The sequence below is a fragment of the Chenopodium album genome, chromosome 6 (assembly GCF_948465745.1).
Source record: "Chenopodium album chromosome 6, dcCheAlbu1.1, whole genome shotgun sequence".
Taxonomy (NCBI): Eukaryota; Viridiplantae; Streptophyta; class Magnoliopsida; order Caryophyllales; family Amaranthaceae; genus Chenopodium; species Chenopodium album.
This window is the reverse complement of record NC_137839.1, coordinates 45580223-45593553: the sequence shown is the minus strand read 5'-3', so window position 1 is coordinate 45593553 and position 13331 is coordinate 45580223. Positions and strand designations below refer to the sequence as shown.

Sequence of the window (13331 nt, the reverse complement as noted above, 5' to 3'; positions counted from 1 at the left end):
GTTTATTGTTGTTAATCTTATTAGTTCATCTAGTTGTTATTGATTTCATTGATTTTATTCATGTTTTGTTTTGAGTTTCTTGAGTTTATTTCTAGTTTTGATATTGTGTTTAATCTCCCTTCTCTAGGCTAAACTTTTGGCTAGGGGAAGGGGGTGGAAGATATGAGTTGATATTGGATGAATGATGATGGTTGGATTGAACTTATGCCATATATTGATGAAAGACATGATTTTTATTAGCTTGGGATTATTGTTGCAATCTATTTGATGTTTTCTAGTTTAAATGCATGAAAGTGATTTGAACTAGATTAGGATCACCTTTATTTTAATGATTGCATGAGAATGAGTTATTAAAGTGGAGTTTTTATGGATTGTGCTTTTTTATTCTCTTGATTTGATTGTAACTAATAGGATGCATGAGAATTATCCTTATTAGTGTAGACCTCTTTCATTGATTTGCCTAGACTATTGCATGAGAATGAATTGTTTAGGTAGAATCTTGTGTTCTTTGGCATATGTTTCATGATAATCACCATTATTCTCCTCTTTCTAATCATATTGGACACCCCCGTATCCCTAGCGTCATTTTCTATTGATTTTAATCATCGTTTTCTTGCTTATTTGTAGTTTTAGTGTTCTTACTCAACAAAACCAACAAAAACAATCCCCTTTTCACTCTTGCATTAGTGATATTTGATGTTGAATTAGCGTGCTTCCCTAGTGGTTCAACCCTTTACTTGCCACTAACTAGTTTAGTGTAGGTTTAAGTATTATAAATGATTAATTTGGTTAGGGTAGTAGCTTAACGACCTATCTAACCCGCGATCAAATTTTGGCGCCGTTGCCGGGGAAGCGGCTTGTTTAGCGTCTATTTTTGCTATTGTTAGAGTCATTTTATTTTCTTTTCTTTCTTTTATTTTGCTTGTTTAATCCTACTTGTCATTGCTAATCGTGTGCTTAGCTTTGTTGTATTCAAAGTGAGATATGGAAAGACAAGAGGATGACCTTCTTTTTAGGGAGTTTGGAAACCCGGAAATCTATGAGCTCACGAGTGGTATACTTCTCCCGACCACCGAGACTAATTTTACAATCCATCCACAATATGCTAGGATGGTGCAAATTGAGAAATTTTCCAGAGGCGTAAGTGAAGACCCCATTGAGCATTTTGACCGATTCCTTGAGTTGTGTGCAGTGATGAAAACAAATGAAGTGAGCCAAGATTGCATTCGTATGCATCTCTTTTGACAATCTCTCACCGGAAGAGCAAAGAAATGGCTCAAGCTTTTGAAGCCCAACTCTCTCACCACATGGAAGGAAGTTGCAAAGGCCTTTCTCAAGAGGTTCATTTCCGATGAGCAAACCGCAAAAATGAGGAGGAAGATAGCTTCCTTTGAGCAGGAACCGGATGAAACTCGTGGGGAAGCATGGGAAAGGTTTAAGGATTTGATTAGAGCATGTCCTCATCATGAATTCAACCGTAATTTGCTCATGAGATTCTTTTATGATGGCTTGGAGCCAATATCAAGGACCAATCTAGATGTGGGTGCCGGTGGCCAATTGATTAAGATCCCTCAAAGCCATGTTGAAGCTACAATTGAAGAAGTGGCTACTAGCTATTCTTGGAGAGGCCAAAGAAGGTCCCTAGGGAAGCAAGGAGATCTTTATCAGTTGGAGAAAGTCGGCCAACTTAAGCACATAGTTGAGCTCTTGAATGAAGGTCTTTCCAAGTTGAACTCAAGTGTTGGTTTGTGTTCAAAACCTTCACGAATCATTGATTTCTCATGTGCTCGTTGTGGTGGGACGGATCATGATGCATCCTATTGTAGAGAGTTCAATCTCAAGCATGGTGAAGTTTTGACTTTGTGGGAAAAAGAGTTTGTAACCCAAGCTCAATCCCAACAACTTCAACAACCTCCAAGGCAAGAAAACTCCTACCCCCAAGATGGACCTCTCTTCAATCCACCAACCCAAAACTTTTCCTACCTTTCCAACCAAGTAGAGAACTCTCAAGATCAAAATCATGACCTATGTCCTCAAGCGTATGAAGAAAAATCCCCACCCGACCACACACAAACCCAAATTCTTCAACAACGTCAAACTATCACTCCACAATTCCAAGAAATCAAATCTTACAATGAAGTTGTCGATTCCCAACTAGCCAAAACTTCTTCTCTCCATTTAACTACAAAACTCCCCTTACAATCATCTACTAACCCTTCACATACTTATCAACCCGAAACTTGCAAGGAGGACAAGGTTGTAGATGATATGGTTGAGAAGAAGGTTCAAGAACAAAATGAGGAGCCATTTGATTTTAGTGAACCAAACAAGTTTAAAGGCCTGGTTCCCTTTCCTTGTAGGCTAGTTGAGAATGTCCTTTTGAAGAGCCCTATGGCGGTGAGCGTTTGTAGAGTTGATGTGGTCGATGATGTGATGGCTAATGAGAGCTTACCTCTACGTGATGATAAGGTGACAATGAGGTATGATGACTTCCTTGAAGTTCCTTCTTGGTTTGAAGGCTCTCTTGAGGAAGGTGAGGTTGCCTTTCCTAATATTGAGGATTCCAAGCTCGATCCCCCTTTTAGAAGGAAAATAAAGAAGAGTGAAAAAAGAAGAAGAATCAACAAGAAGAAGGGAAAGAGAAAAGATGAGCCACCATTGGCTCTTGATTCATTCCCTCCTTTTCCTTGTGGTGATGTGAGACCTCAAGGAGTTCTAGTTCTCAAGCTTGGGGTCGATGAGGGTGATGTTCTTTAATCCACCTTGAATGAGGTGAAGGGTCAAGCTAGAGACCATAAACAAGCGCTTCCCGGGAGGCAACCCGGAGGATTTCTAACCCTTTTTCTCCCCTCCTTTCTTTTTCTTTTTGTTTTATTTCTTTGTTTTCTTTTAATGTTTTCTTTTGTGTCTTGTCTTGCCTTGTAGGTTTCTTTTTGGAAGTTTGGAGCGGAGTGACATTTGGTGAACTCTATTTTATGGTCCTTAATTCTTTTAAGCTAACCTCCCGGTGAGACCTTTCTTATTTTTACTCTTTTACTCTTTCTTTGAGTGCTTAGTTTAGGACTAGTTTAGGAAGAAGTTGAATGGTTCGAGGTTGTTTGCATTGGTTCTATGGAACCTGGGATCGTTGATGTTGTTATCGAACGATCAATTGTTTGACGATTGGGACTTATTTGGTTTATATGCCTCGTTTGTGAACCTTTTTTTATTTCTTCCTCTTTCTTTTGTTTTGTTTTCTTTTTTTTTTGTAGCAAACATGACTATGGCAAGATTAAATGAATTTGTTTTGGAATTCGCTCATGCATTTGGAATTGATTGCTTTGATAATGTGCTAAAGAATGTTTTTCTTCCTAATTGATGATGGCCTACATGGTTTGAGAGTGCTTATGGTTGAGATAGACAAATTTTAAGCTAAGGTAGCAAGGTTAAGAACTATTGAGGACGTTTGAACCCTTAGTTCACGGAAAAGTGGTAAGATGGTGTTGCTCTCTATAGTGGATTTGAAGCTCTTTAGTTAGTTTTTGCTTACTTCCCATCCCTTGTGAGATTTAAATTGTTCAAGCCTACATCAATTTTGTTGAGCGGCGCTTAGGATCCTTGACTACGCATATCTTAATCCTTTTATTGTCCTCTAACTCCCAAGATCGTGACCAAGAAGCTCTAGGGGAGGAAAAGGGCACCCTTTTCTTATTTTTCTTTATCTTCTTTTTGTTTTGTTACATATTTTGTTTTTATTTTGCATTTGCTCCTCTTTCCAACCCTTTGAGCCTATTCCCTTTCTTGATTATGAGCCATAATGCAAGCCTTATGAGCTTTTGTTTCCCTAACCCTTAGTTTGTGAAGCATTTCGGTTTGAGAGTTTGTTTTGTGTTGTAATGAAAATGAGAAAGTATTATGCTCTTTGTACCAAGCAAGAAAGTAAATTGTATATATTGTGTGTAATAAAGAAATTGCCTCCCCCAAAAAGCCATCCTTAGTAAAAAAAGGCAAGGATAAAAAAAAAGAAAAAAAAAGTAGGTTTCATTTTCTCCCCTAAGTTAAGCATTGAGGACAATGCTTCGTTCAAGCTTGGGGGGGGGGAGCGTTACTTCGTTTTCTTTTTTTTTTTTTTTTTTTTTTTTTTTATGGAATGTTGGTGTTGAGTAAGCTTGGGGGAGATGACATTATTGGCATTTTTGTTTGATGTTTGGTGATTTCTTGAGTTTGTTTTTGAGGTTTGATCACCCTTTTGCTTCACTTAGGAATTGTCACCAAAATTTTGGACCTAAGTTTCTAAGTCTTACTCATTTTTTTATTGGGCTCCGATTTTGAAAGAAGCATGCTTATGGGTGCAGTACAGGGACTTGTTTTGCCCTCTTTAAAACTTTAAACAGGAACATCTAAGATATTACCGCCACCGTGAAAACGGCTAAGGCAACCATCAAAGACACACAACGGAAGACTCTCCTTTAAAATAATTTAAACTACTCAACTTAAAAAGTCAACTCACGAAAGTAAAGTCAAACCAAAGTAAAATAAAGTTAAACCTACAAATTGGAACCATTATGGCCCTTAACCAAATCAATTCAACTTAAAACTTTATGTTAGTCTCGCAATAGAAATATCATAATATAAATAAAGCAATAACACATCATATACTTATGGAAACTAGCATGATTCGCTCTTCACTCATGCCCCTCATGAATATGCTTCATCACCTGAAAAGCTTCTCCCAACTTGTTTCCACTACTCTCCATTAAAAATGGGTCATCATAGGGCCAAGGTAATGACAAGGCCAACAAACACACAAAACACACAATTAACAAAGCTGAGTACATAAGCGTATTTAACACACTAACATGCATTTACCTATCAACACATAACTTACCTTGTTGCACCTGATTTTAAGCACACAACATTTAACAAAACTTCTCAACTAGACAACTACATAATTTGTTTAGCTTTGATTACCCATCGAACGGATTTCCCAACTATCCTCCCCCAATAATGAGGTTACTGACACGAGAGCTAACCGTGTCAGCATCAAATAACCACTAGTAAGTGGCGGAATTCCTGCGCATAATAGTAATAAAAGGAATGTACAGCGTCATGTACTCCAATAGAAGTTATGGTTAAATATAAAACCCCATAACTCCCCCCATATGTTGAAACTCAAGGTATATACGTTCCAAAAGTTTTGGTGCATAATCTCTTTCACTTTACGTTCTTTACAATTTATTAACTAGGTGATGACTCTCAAAACATAACAACATCAAACACCATGATTATTCAAACAATTAAACATTTTAATTTAATTCTTGAAAAATTAGTAACTACATAATATTTAATGTTAAACCCTATTTTAATCTACCTCGATGTCAATGACACCTTAAACACTTAATGCGATTGGGCTCCGATTCTTTGGCCTAATTTGGATTTCCTCTTCTATGGCTTTAATAATCGGTCCAAATGCCTCGGTATCTCATGCGTCGAGCCCTTAATCACCGGTTCAATGACTCTAACTGGCCTTGGGCTACAAAAAGTGGTCGTACTCCTCCAATGCTCGTGGTTGCTTCATAAAATCCTTGGAAAATGCTCCAAATGTGCAACTCCCAAAAAAACTCTACCAAAACCACGAAAACACTAGAAAACACTAATTAGTAATCTAAAGAGCCAAAACACTATATAAAATAGACATATAAGATTCATCATCTTCTTTTAAGGTCAATAGCCATCGACTCAAGAAGTATTTGAATGGCGCTTTTGTTGGCCTAGTTCATAAATGATTCTTCACAAAATACCTTGATAGGTGGAGAACGTCGAGCTATGACGTTAAACAAGCGCTTCCCAAGAGGCAACCCAGTTTTCTAACCCTTTGTCTTATTTTTCTTCCTTTTATATTTTTAGATTATTTTCTTAGTTTTCTTTATTTACTTGATTTTAGGTATATTGGGATTAATTAGATTATGATTTCCCACAATTTTGGTGTCATGTGAAGGTTTTGAGAGATTGGAATTGAGTTAGAAGTGGAGATGTGATTGATGAACAATGACGCTCATTCACATGGTTGGGCTCTCGTGGATTTTAATCATGAATGAGTACTTTTTGATTTATTTTGTGATTTCGATTTGTCCTCCTCGTAGGCATCTCTCGAGCTTGACGCTCGAGAGCGTCGATGAGAGCACCGCACACACCACACACCATCCGCACATAGTCATAGCACACACCCCGCACAGCTGCGCAACCCCCGCACCCTGCAATGACAGCAGGGGCAACCTCCCCTCTCCCTTTACTTCCCTTGAATGCATGCACAGACCCCCCCTCTTTCATTCTCCTTTCCCTCTCTCCGATTTCAACCTCCATTTTTTTTATCTCTCTTTTCTATTCTCTTTCAAATTTTCTTCATTTTTAGTATTAAATTAACTCTTTTCAATCATTTACACAAATTACAACAAACAAAGTTTAAGACCTTCCTTTCAAATTTTCTAGATTTTTTAGCATAAATTTTGGAATTTTTGTGTCAAATTTTCGAATTTTGGGGTTTAGAAATTTGGAATTGGAGCTTACAATTAGGTGTTTTATTTAGCTTATTATCTTCAGTTCTTCCATTTACAAGGGTTTTTAGACTCTATTAAGGTATGATTTCTTTATTTTTATTCATATTCTTCCTCATATTGAAGCTTGAAACCCTTGGTTGGACTTTAATGGTAGAACTCCATTGTTAGTTCTTTTTTCTTGTATTTTGTGTTATATAATGTCTTTTGATGTTACTTTGAAGCTTTTTCATGATGAAATTATTTAATTTGCTTGAACTCTTGACACCACCATTGTTGGTCATTTTTCTCTCTCATGGGTATTGTTCATGGTAGCATTGTAATTTTGCACATTCAATATCTTGACAATTTTGCTTATAATGTTCATGAATTTGTGCTTCTAAGATTAACTTTTGCCATTGAAATTTATGTTGGTTGATTCTTAGTTCTTATTTAATATTTCTATGTTGCTACTATACTAATCATGGCATTAGTTGTTTGTGATAATTCTTGATTCATCTATTTTGGGGTCATCTTTGTTCATCAATTTCTTGAGCTATTCATTATGATAATCTGGTGATAGTCGTACTTCCTATACATTTGTGTTTGTTTATCCCAAATTCAAGATGAATCTCTTATGCTTGCCTTTCTCTTTGTAGATGGATCCTTTACGACGAAAGAAAAGGGCTCCTTGTAGATGGCTCCTTTACGATGCAAGAAAAAGGGCTCGCACCAATGCTAACACAACCCCATCATGACATGTTATCCCTCCTCCTCCCGTGTGGTTGAAACATATGGTATTGAATTTTCAAAGGAGCGACATTGGGAGAGATTTGTTCAATTGACAAAAGGAAGCTCAGTCTACTCATTTCTATGATCAAGCAACAACAACAATGCTAGGGATTGACACAGATGTTCGGCTTCTTGCTAAGAATTTAGGGCATTTGGAATTTTTGGATCTAAGTGCGCCCACTTTTTCCCGGTTGACCTTTGAATTTTTCTCGTTTCTCGAGGTGATAAAAGAAAATAATTGTGATTCTTCGAGGACCTTATGATTCCAACTATCCAATAATGATCACCGAATCTCGGAGTCTCAATTTGGTGCTTGTTTTACATTTCCTACCTCCGTGGATGAAGATCATCTTGTGTACCTGGCTCATGGTAAGATGAATGATGACCATGAATATGAAGAGCTTAGATGGTGGTGACACATCACCATTGAAGGAAAGTATGAGCCTCAAACTTCTAAATTCGCATCCATTATTCATCCGACCAGGCGACATTTTAATCACATCCTCACTTATACTCGAATGATTCTTTGGGTTCTATCTCACATGAGGAGTCAGGTTGGTTATGGATGGCCGACCATGATCAAGGAGAACTTGAGATAGTTGACTTTACACAACATTTGATAAATCAATTCCTTGACATTAGAGATGGTGTTTCACTTTCAGGTAGCATTCAACTCATGGGCATTGTCTTTGTTCTTGATCTTTTTTGCCTCGATGACTCTTATAAGACCTTTCATAGTGAGCTTCCGCTTATTGGTTATTCTCGTGAAATGACCCCTTCGCACTACCTTAACATCTATGCCCTCATAACTCATAAGTTTCTTGAGCGCACAAAAAGGCCAGGCCTCATCATTTGGAAGGTTTCTCGTGTTTGGGATTGGTTTGTGATTCCAAGTAAGGAGGCGTCCGATCGAAGGAGAAAGAATAATACTCTTACTTGGAGAATTCCGGAATGTAAGATTGATCCTTCTCTTCGGCAAAAGACGAATCATTCGCACATATATTCCGATGATGCACCTCTAGCGGATTTTCAAGCTTTTACTCCGGATGAGGGGGGAGGTATATCTATCCTTTCTTCTACTTCTTCCTCTTCACTTGACTTGTCTAGTTTTCATGCAAGGATTGATTTTATTGCGAATGTTTTGTCCTCTTCACCTTTAGGGAATGATTTTGTTCTTAGGTATGATTAATATGCTCGTCAAGTGTATTATTTGCATGTTAGGAAAGGTGAAATAATCGAGCCGTATTTGATCTTTCCCTACCTCCCGGTCTAACAAAGCCCTATCCCCCAATGTGTCCCCTATGACCCCATCCAAGGACCTTCTCTTTGTTACCCGTATTGGGAAGGGCCTCTTATTCCCTCTAGTGCAATAGTTGGCACCACCCCAACCACTTATTATTACAAGCGGCCCACTGGATGCGATTTTACATATGACCCTTCGAACCCTATGCCCTTTCCAAACCCCTAGACCTTTGGTAGGTGGGGCCGATCGGCGAAACCATCTTGGATGAATGGTCTCATTTCTTCGAGGAGGATAAGGCTAGGAGGGAGGGCAGGTTGAGGGGTAAGGCTCCTTTATAGGTAGGTGATTTTGCTAGCTCTAGTCATGTTGTTTTAGAGACCGGTGAGGGGAGTACCCATTCTACCCCTTACCATAGTGATGAATGATTCCATCTTCAATACCCCCTTACTTGTTTGCTTTATTTGATGTCTTTCTTATGCCTATTTTCTGTTACGTTTTACGTTTGGGGGTAGTTCATTTTAAGATTGGGGGTATTAAATGTTTGAAATTATTGTGCTTCACTTTCTCCCCCTTCGCTTTTATGGTTCATTCTAGTCTCTTCTCTGTGCTAGTGACGGTGGTTGTTGTCTCATGTCTCATACTTATCTTTTCTTGTGATTGGTTGATATTGGCTTCTTGATGATGGTTTATTTGTGATGGCTTCTTACTTGTTTGATTTATTTGATGTCTTTCTTATGCGTATTTTCTATTAGGTTTTAAGTTTTGGGGGGTAGTTCATTTCAAGCTTAGGGGCATTATATGTTTGATATTGTTGTGCTTCACTTTCTCCCCCTTCGCTTTTATGGTTCATTCTAGTCTCTTCTCTGTGCTAGTGATGGTGGTTGTTGTCTCATGTCTCATACTTCTCTTTTCTTCTGATTGGTTGATATTGTCTTCTTGATGATGGTTTATTTGTGATGATTCCTGATATTATTGATTGTTCGCTTGGTTGTTTGTATCCTATGCTCTCTTCTTCTTGATGATTTTTGCTACTATCTCACATATCCGAATCCCTTGTGTCCAAATTTCTTTGATATAGTTTAGTTGTTTCTCTTTTATTTATTTCATTTATTTCTTCATTAAGTTACTAACATTCTTTTGTGTAGATATTTCTCTTTTTCCTTCCTTTTGTCTCACTTTTTAGGTCCTTGATTGAAGCATTCGACGCATGAAATTTGGTGACGAATTACTTGTCGTCGTGCTTGTTCTTTCATTTCAAGATCGCTTGGTGAGACCTTTCTATTTTTCTTTCTTTTCCTCTTCCTTTCGTGCGCATAGTTTAGGCTTAGATTAAGAAGAGTAGAACGATTCGAGGTTGCTTGTTATTAACACCTTAGTGTGTTTGGGATCATTGGCACTGTAGTCGAATGACCGTTTGTTTGTCGATTAGAATATTACATGTTTGGCTTTCTTCCTTGTGTTTTTTTTTCCTTTTTCCTTTTTCTATATTCTATTCTTTTTTATTGTTTTTCTTTTCCTCTTTTGTTTTTATAAATTCTTTTTAAAAAAAGCCATTTTGTGAAAAAAAAGAACAAACAAAGAAAAAAAGAAAAAAAACACATAAAACGAATAGATTTTTCTTTTGAGGCAAAGTTCTAGTTTCTTCTTGTTTTTTCTTTTGCTTTTGACTTATTATTTTACATACGGACTTGCATTTTTAAAAATTACCCTTCCTAAATGGCAATGGTTCGCATGGTTTGAGAGTATCCTCGGTTGATCCTAAGATAGCGTATGCTAAGGTAGCCCGGTTAAGAACTTTTGAGGATGTTTGAACCCTTATTCCATGGGAAAGTGATAGGATGGGGTTGCTCCCTATAGGTGGATTTGATGCCCTTTTGTTGGCAATTGCTATTTTTCCTATCCCTTGTGTGGTTTAATTTTTTTCTAGCCTTCATCATTCTTGTTGTGTGGCATTTTGGATCTTCCACTATGCAAGTTTGAATCCTTGTGTTGTCTTTTAGTTCCTAAGATCGTGACCCAGCATCTTCAAGGAAGGATATGGGCACCTATTCTCATTTTTCATTATTTTCTTTTTATTAAGTCACATATTTTCTGTTTTACATAAACCTTCTTGCTAACCAATTTGAGCCTCCTACTTCCCGCTCTTGTTTATACCACATTACAGGCCTTATGACCTATGTTTACCGACCCTCTTAGTTAGTGAAGCATTTCATGTGAGGTTTGAGTTTTGGATTGATTGTATATGAACATGAGCATTCTGAATGTTGGTTTTATGTGAGACTTTGGAAGTTGGCTTGATTTGTCTTTATAAGATAATTCATAAGCAAGTTGTGTTCCAAGAAAATCAGATGATATTTCATGATTAAAAAAGAAATGAAGATGAATGAAAGAAAAAGCCGTCCATAGTTGAAGAAGGCAAGGACACCAAATACGTGCATTAGTAAAAAAAAAACAAAAAGAAAACAACAAAAACCAAAAATCTCAAAAAGATTTTAGTTAGTTTTGTTTTCTTCCATATTCTACGAATTGAGGACAATGCTTTGTTCAAGCTTGGGGAGAACGTTCCTTCATTTTTGTATATATTGTGTATTAGTGTTGAATAAGCTTGGGGGAGAACTCTTTAATTGGTATTTTTGTGTGATTTTTGGTGACTTCTTGAGTGTGTTTTTTTTAGAGATGGCCACTCTTTTGCTACACTTAGAGCGTCAGAACCGAATTATAAAAGTCGAGCCAAAATTTAGGAATTGGCGAGACGAGAAAATGCTTCAAGTAACAAGTAAAAACCCTAGCCGCGCGAAAGGCTAGGGAAGCTCGCCAAATAGAAGTGCGCCACGTGGGAGCCACAAAGTGGCAGTGTGCCACGTTGCAACCACCAAGTGGAAGGGCCATGTGGCAACACCATTCGGGAAGGAGCGCGACCCAACCAAACCCAACTTGGGGATAAAGGTTGGGTGCCACATGGTTAGCTCACAATGCATGTGAGTTGCCATTAGGAGCAAGTGAGTAAGTGGTCTTCTTATAACCGTGTGACACTTGTTACTTAGTTATTACTTGGTTTATTTAACTAAGGATTGAATTCAACATTCTTTCTATGTGGGATCTTTTTGTGAAAAAGTCCCACATTGAACGATGAGTGGAATTCACAAGGACTTCTTATAAATAGCCAAGGCATACCTTGGGATTGTTCACTTGAGTAAGAGTCAGGTTAGGCATCTCCATTGAGAAAACCCTTAAACTCATAATTACTCGAGTAGTTTGCTAGGACTTAGCTAACCTCCAAGTAATAAACCTAGTTGGGGTCGTGTTTCGGGTGGATACCTGTAGACACCCAAATGTGTCTCCCCAAAACCAAACCCAGTGATGAATATTTTTCATGTCATTGATTATCGAGCAAAGAAAAAGTGTGAAAAGTCTAGTGATGAGGACGTTTTTATTAAAATATCTCTTCTTTTTTATTTTTGAAAATATTTCTTTTCTTACACTATTTTTGAAAAACGTGAATTTCAATTTAGTTTGGTCCATGATATGGGTCCAATAATAGTGTAGTTGGATAGTTCTTGAAAAGACCTTTCCAACGATATATTATTAGCCCAATTCCGATGAATAATGAGGAAGTTATGGCCAAAATACTAAACTGGGGCCAAACCGGTTTTTACCAACGGCCCAATGATCATGTGGAGGGTCCAAAGGTCTAATGCTATTCCTAACTAATTAGGATTAGTTAGAAGCTTCTATAAGTTTCTAAAAAATCATAATTATCCTTTTTGAAAAGATAAGATTAAAGAATTTGAGTTAAATAAAAACTTTCCTTTTTTTAAATCCTAATTCTATTCGAATTTAAAAATGTTCAAAGACAGTCAGATATTATTTTTCTACCTCTATAATATTTATCCAAATCTTATATGGTTGGATAGATCTTGAAATTATCTTTCCAATGATATATTATAATATTAATTCCGAGCTATAATGAAAAAGATATGAAAGAAATACAAAACTTTATGCAAAACTTACATCGTCCTACTATTTCGGCCATATATTTTTATCTTCAAAAGATTTTAAACTAATTTCAATTGGGTTGAAATGTAGACTTAAATAAATTTCCAACGACATATTATATGCCTTATTTAGACTTCTGGATCAAAAGATATGATAAAAACAAAATCCGCAAAAACTGTTGTCCATCGAATTCTATTTCGATTCGAATTCAAATTCTTTTCTTATTCTTTGACCCTCTTTTTTCTCTATAAATAGAGGTCATATCTCCCGTTTTTCAATCATCAACTCTCATCAAGAATTTTTTGATTCTCTCTCCCTCTTGCTAGCCTAGCCTTTTACAAACACAATTCCTCATACATTAGCACTAGACACACCTAGCCAAGTTCAAAGTTGCCTTCGCCTTAGACATGAAAGGTTTGATATTTATGAGGGTTTGGTCCCAAATCTAGTCTAAACTTTCTCAAATCTCAATTTCAATTATTTAATTTATTATTTTCCTTGAAGTTACTAACGTGTGTATTTTGTTATTAGAAAGAGGTACGAGGCATCCAAGTAAGTGCTTTAATTGTTTCATTGATCTTATGATATAGAAATCATGTTTAGGTTGTTATTTTGATTCCTAGTATCATGTTTGGATGCTTTTCTTAGTATGATGTTTAGGGTAAAAAATAAGTTTCTTACACTAGTAGAAAAATGGTAATTGGCACCGAGATATAGGCACCGGTTCTTAAGAACCGGTGGTAAAAAAAAGGGTGAAATGGGCGGGGTGTTAAGAGTAGAGTATTGGC

At 36.9% G+C, this 13331-nt stretch overlaps 1 non-coding gene across 1 annotated transcript; it reads right to left on the bottom strand.

Annotated features, from left to right (window-relative positions):
• Positions 1 to 1365: 1365 nt before the first annotated feature.
• LOC145637749 (small nucleolar RNA R71) lies at positions 1366 to 1472 on the bottom strand. The gene has a single exon (XR_014114471.1). It is a non-coding gene; the product is annotated as a small nucleolar RNA R71 (small nucleolar RNA).
• Positions 1473 to 13331: the final 11859 nt, after the last annotated feature.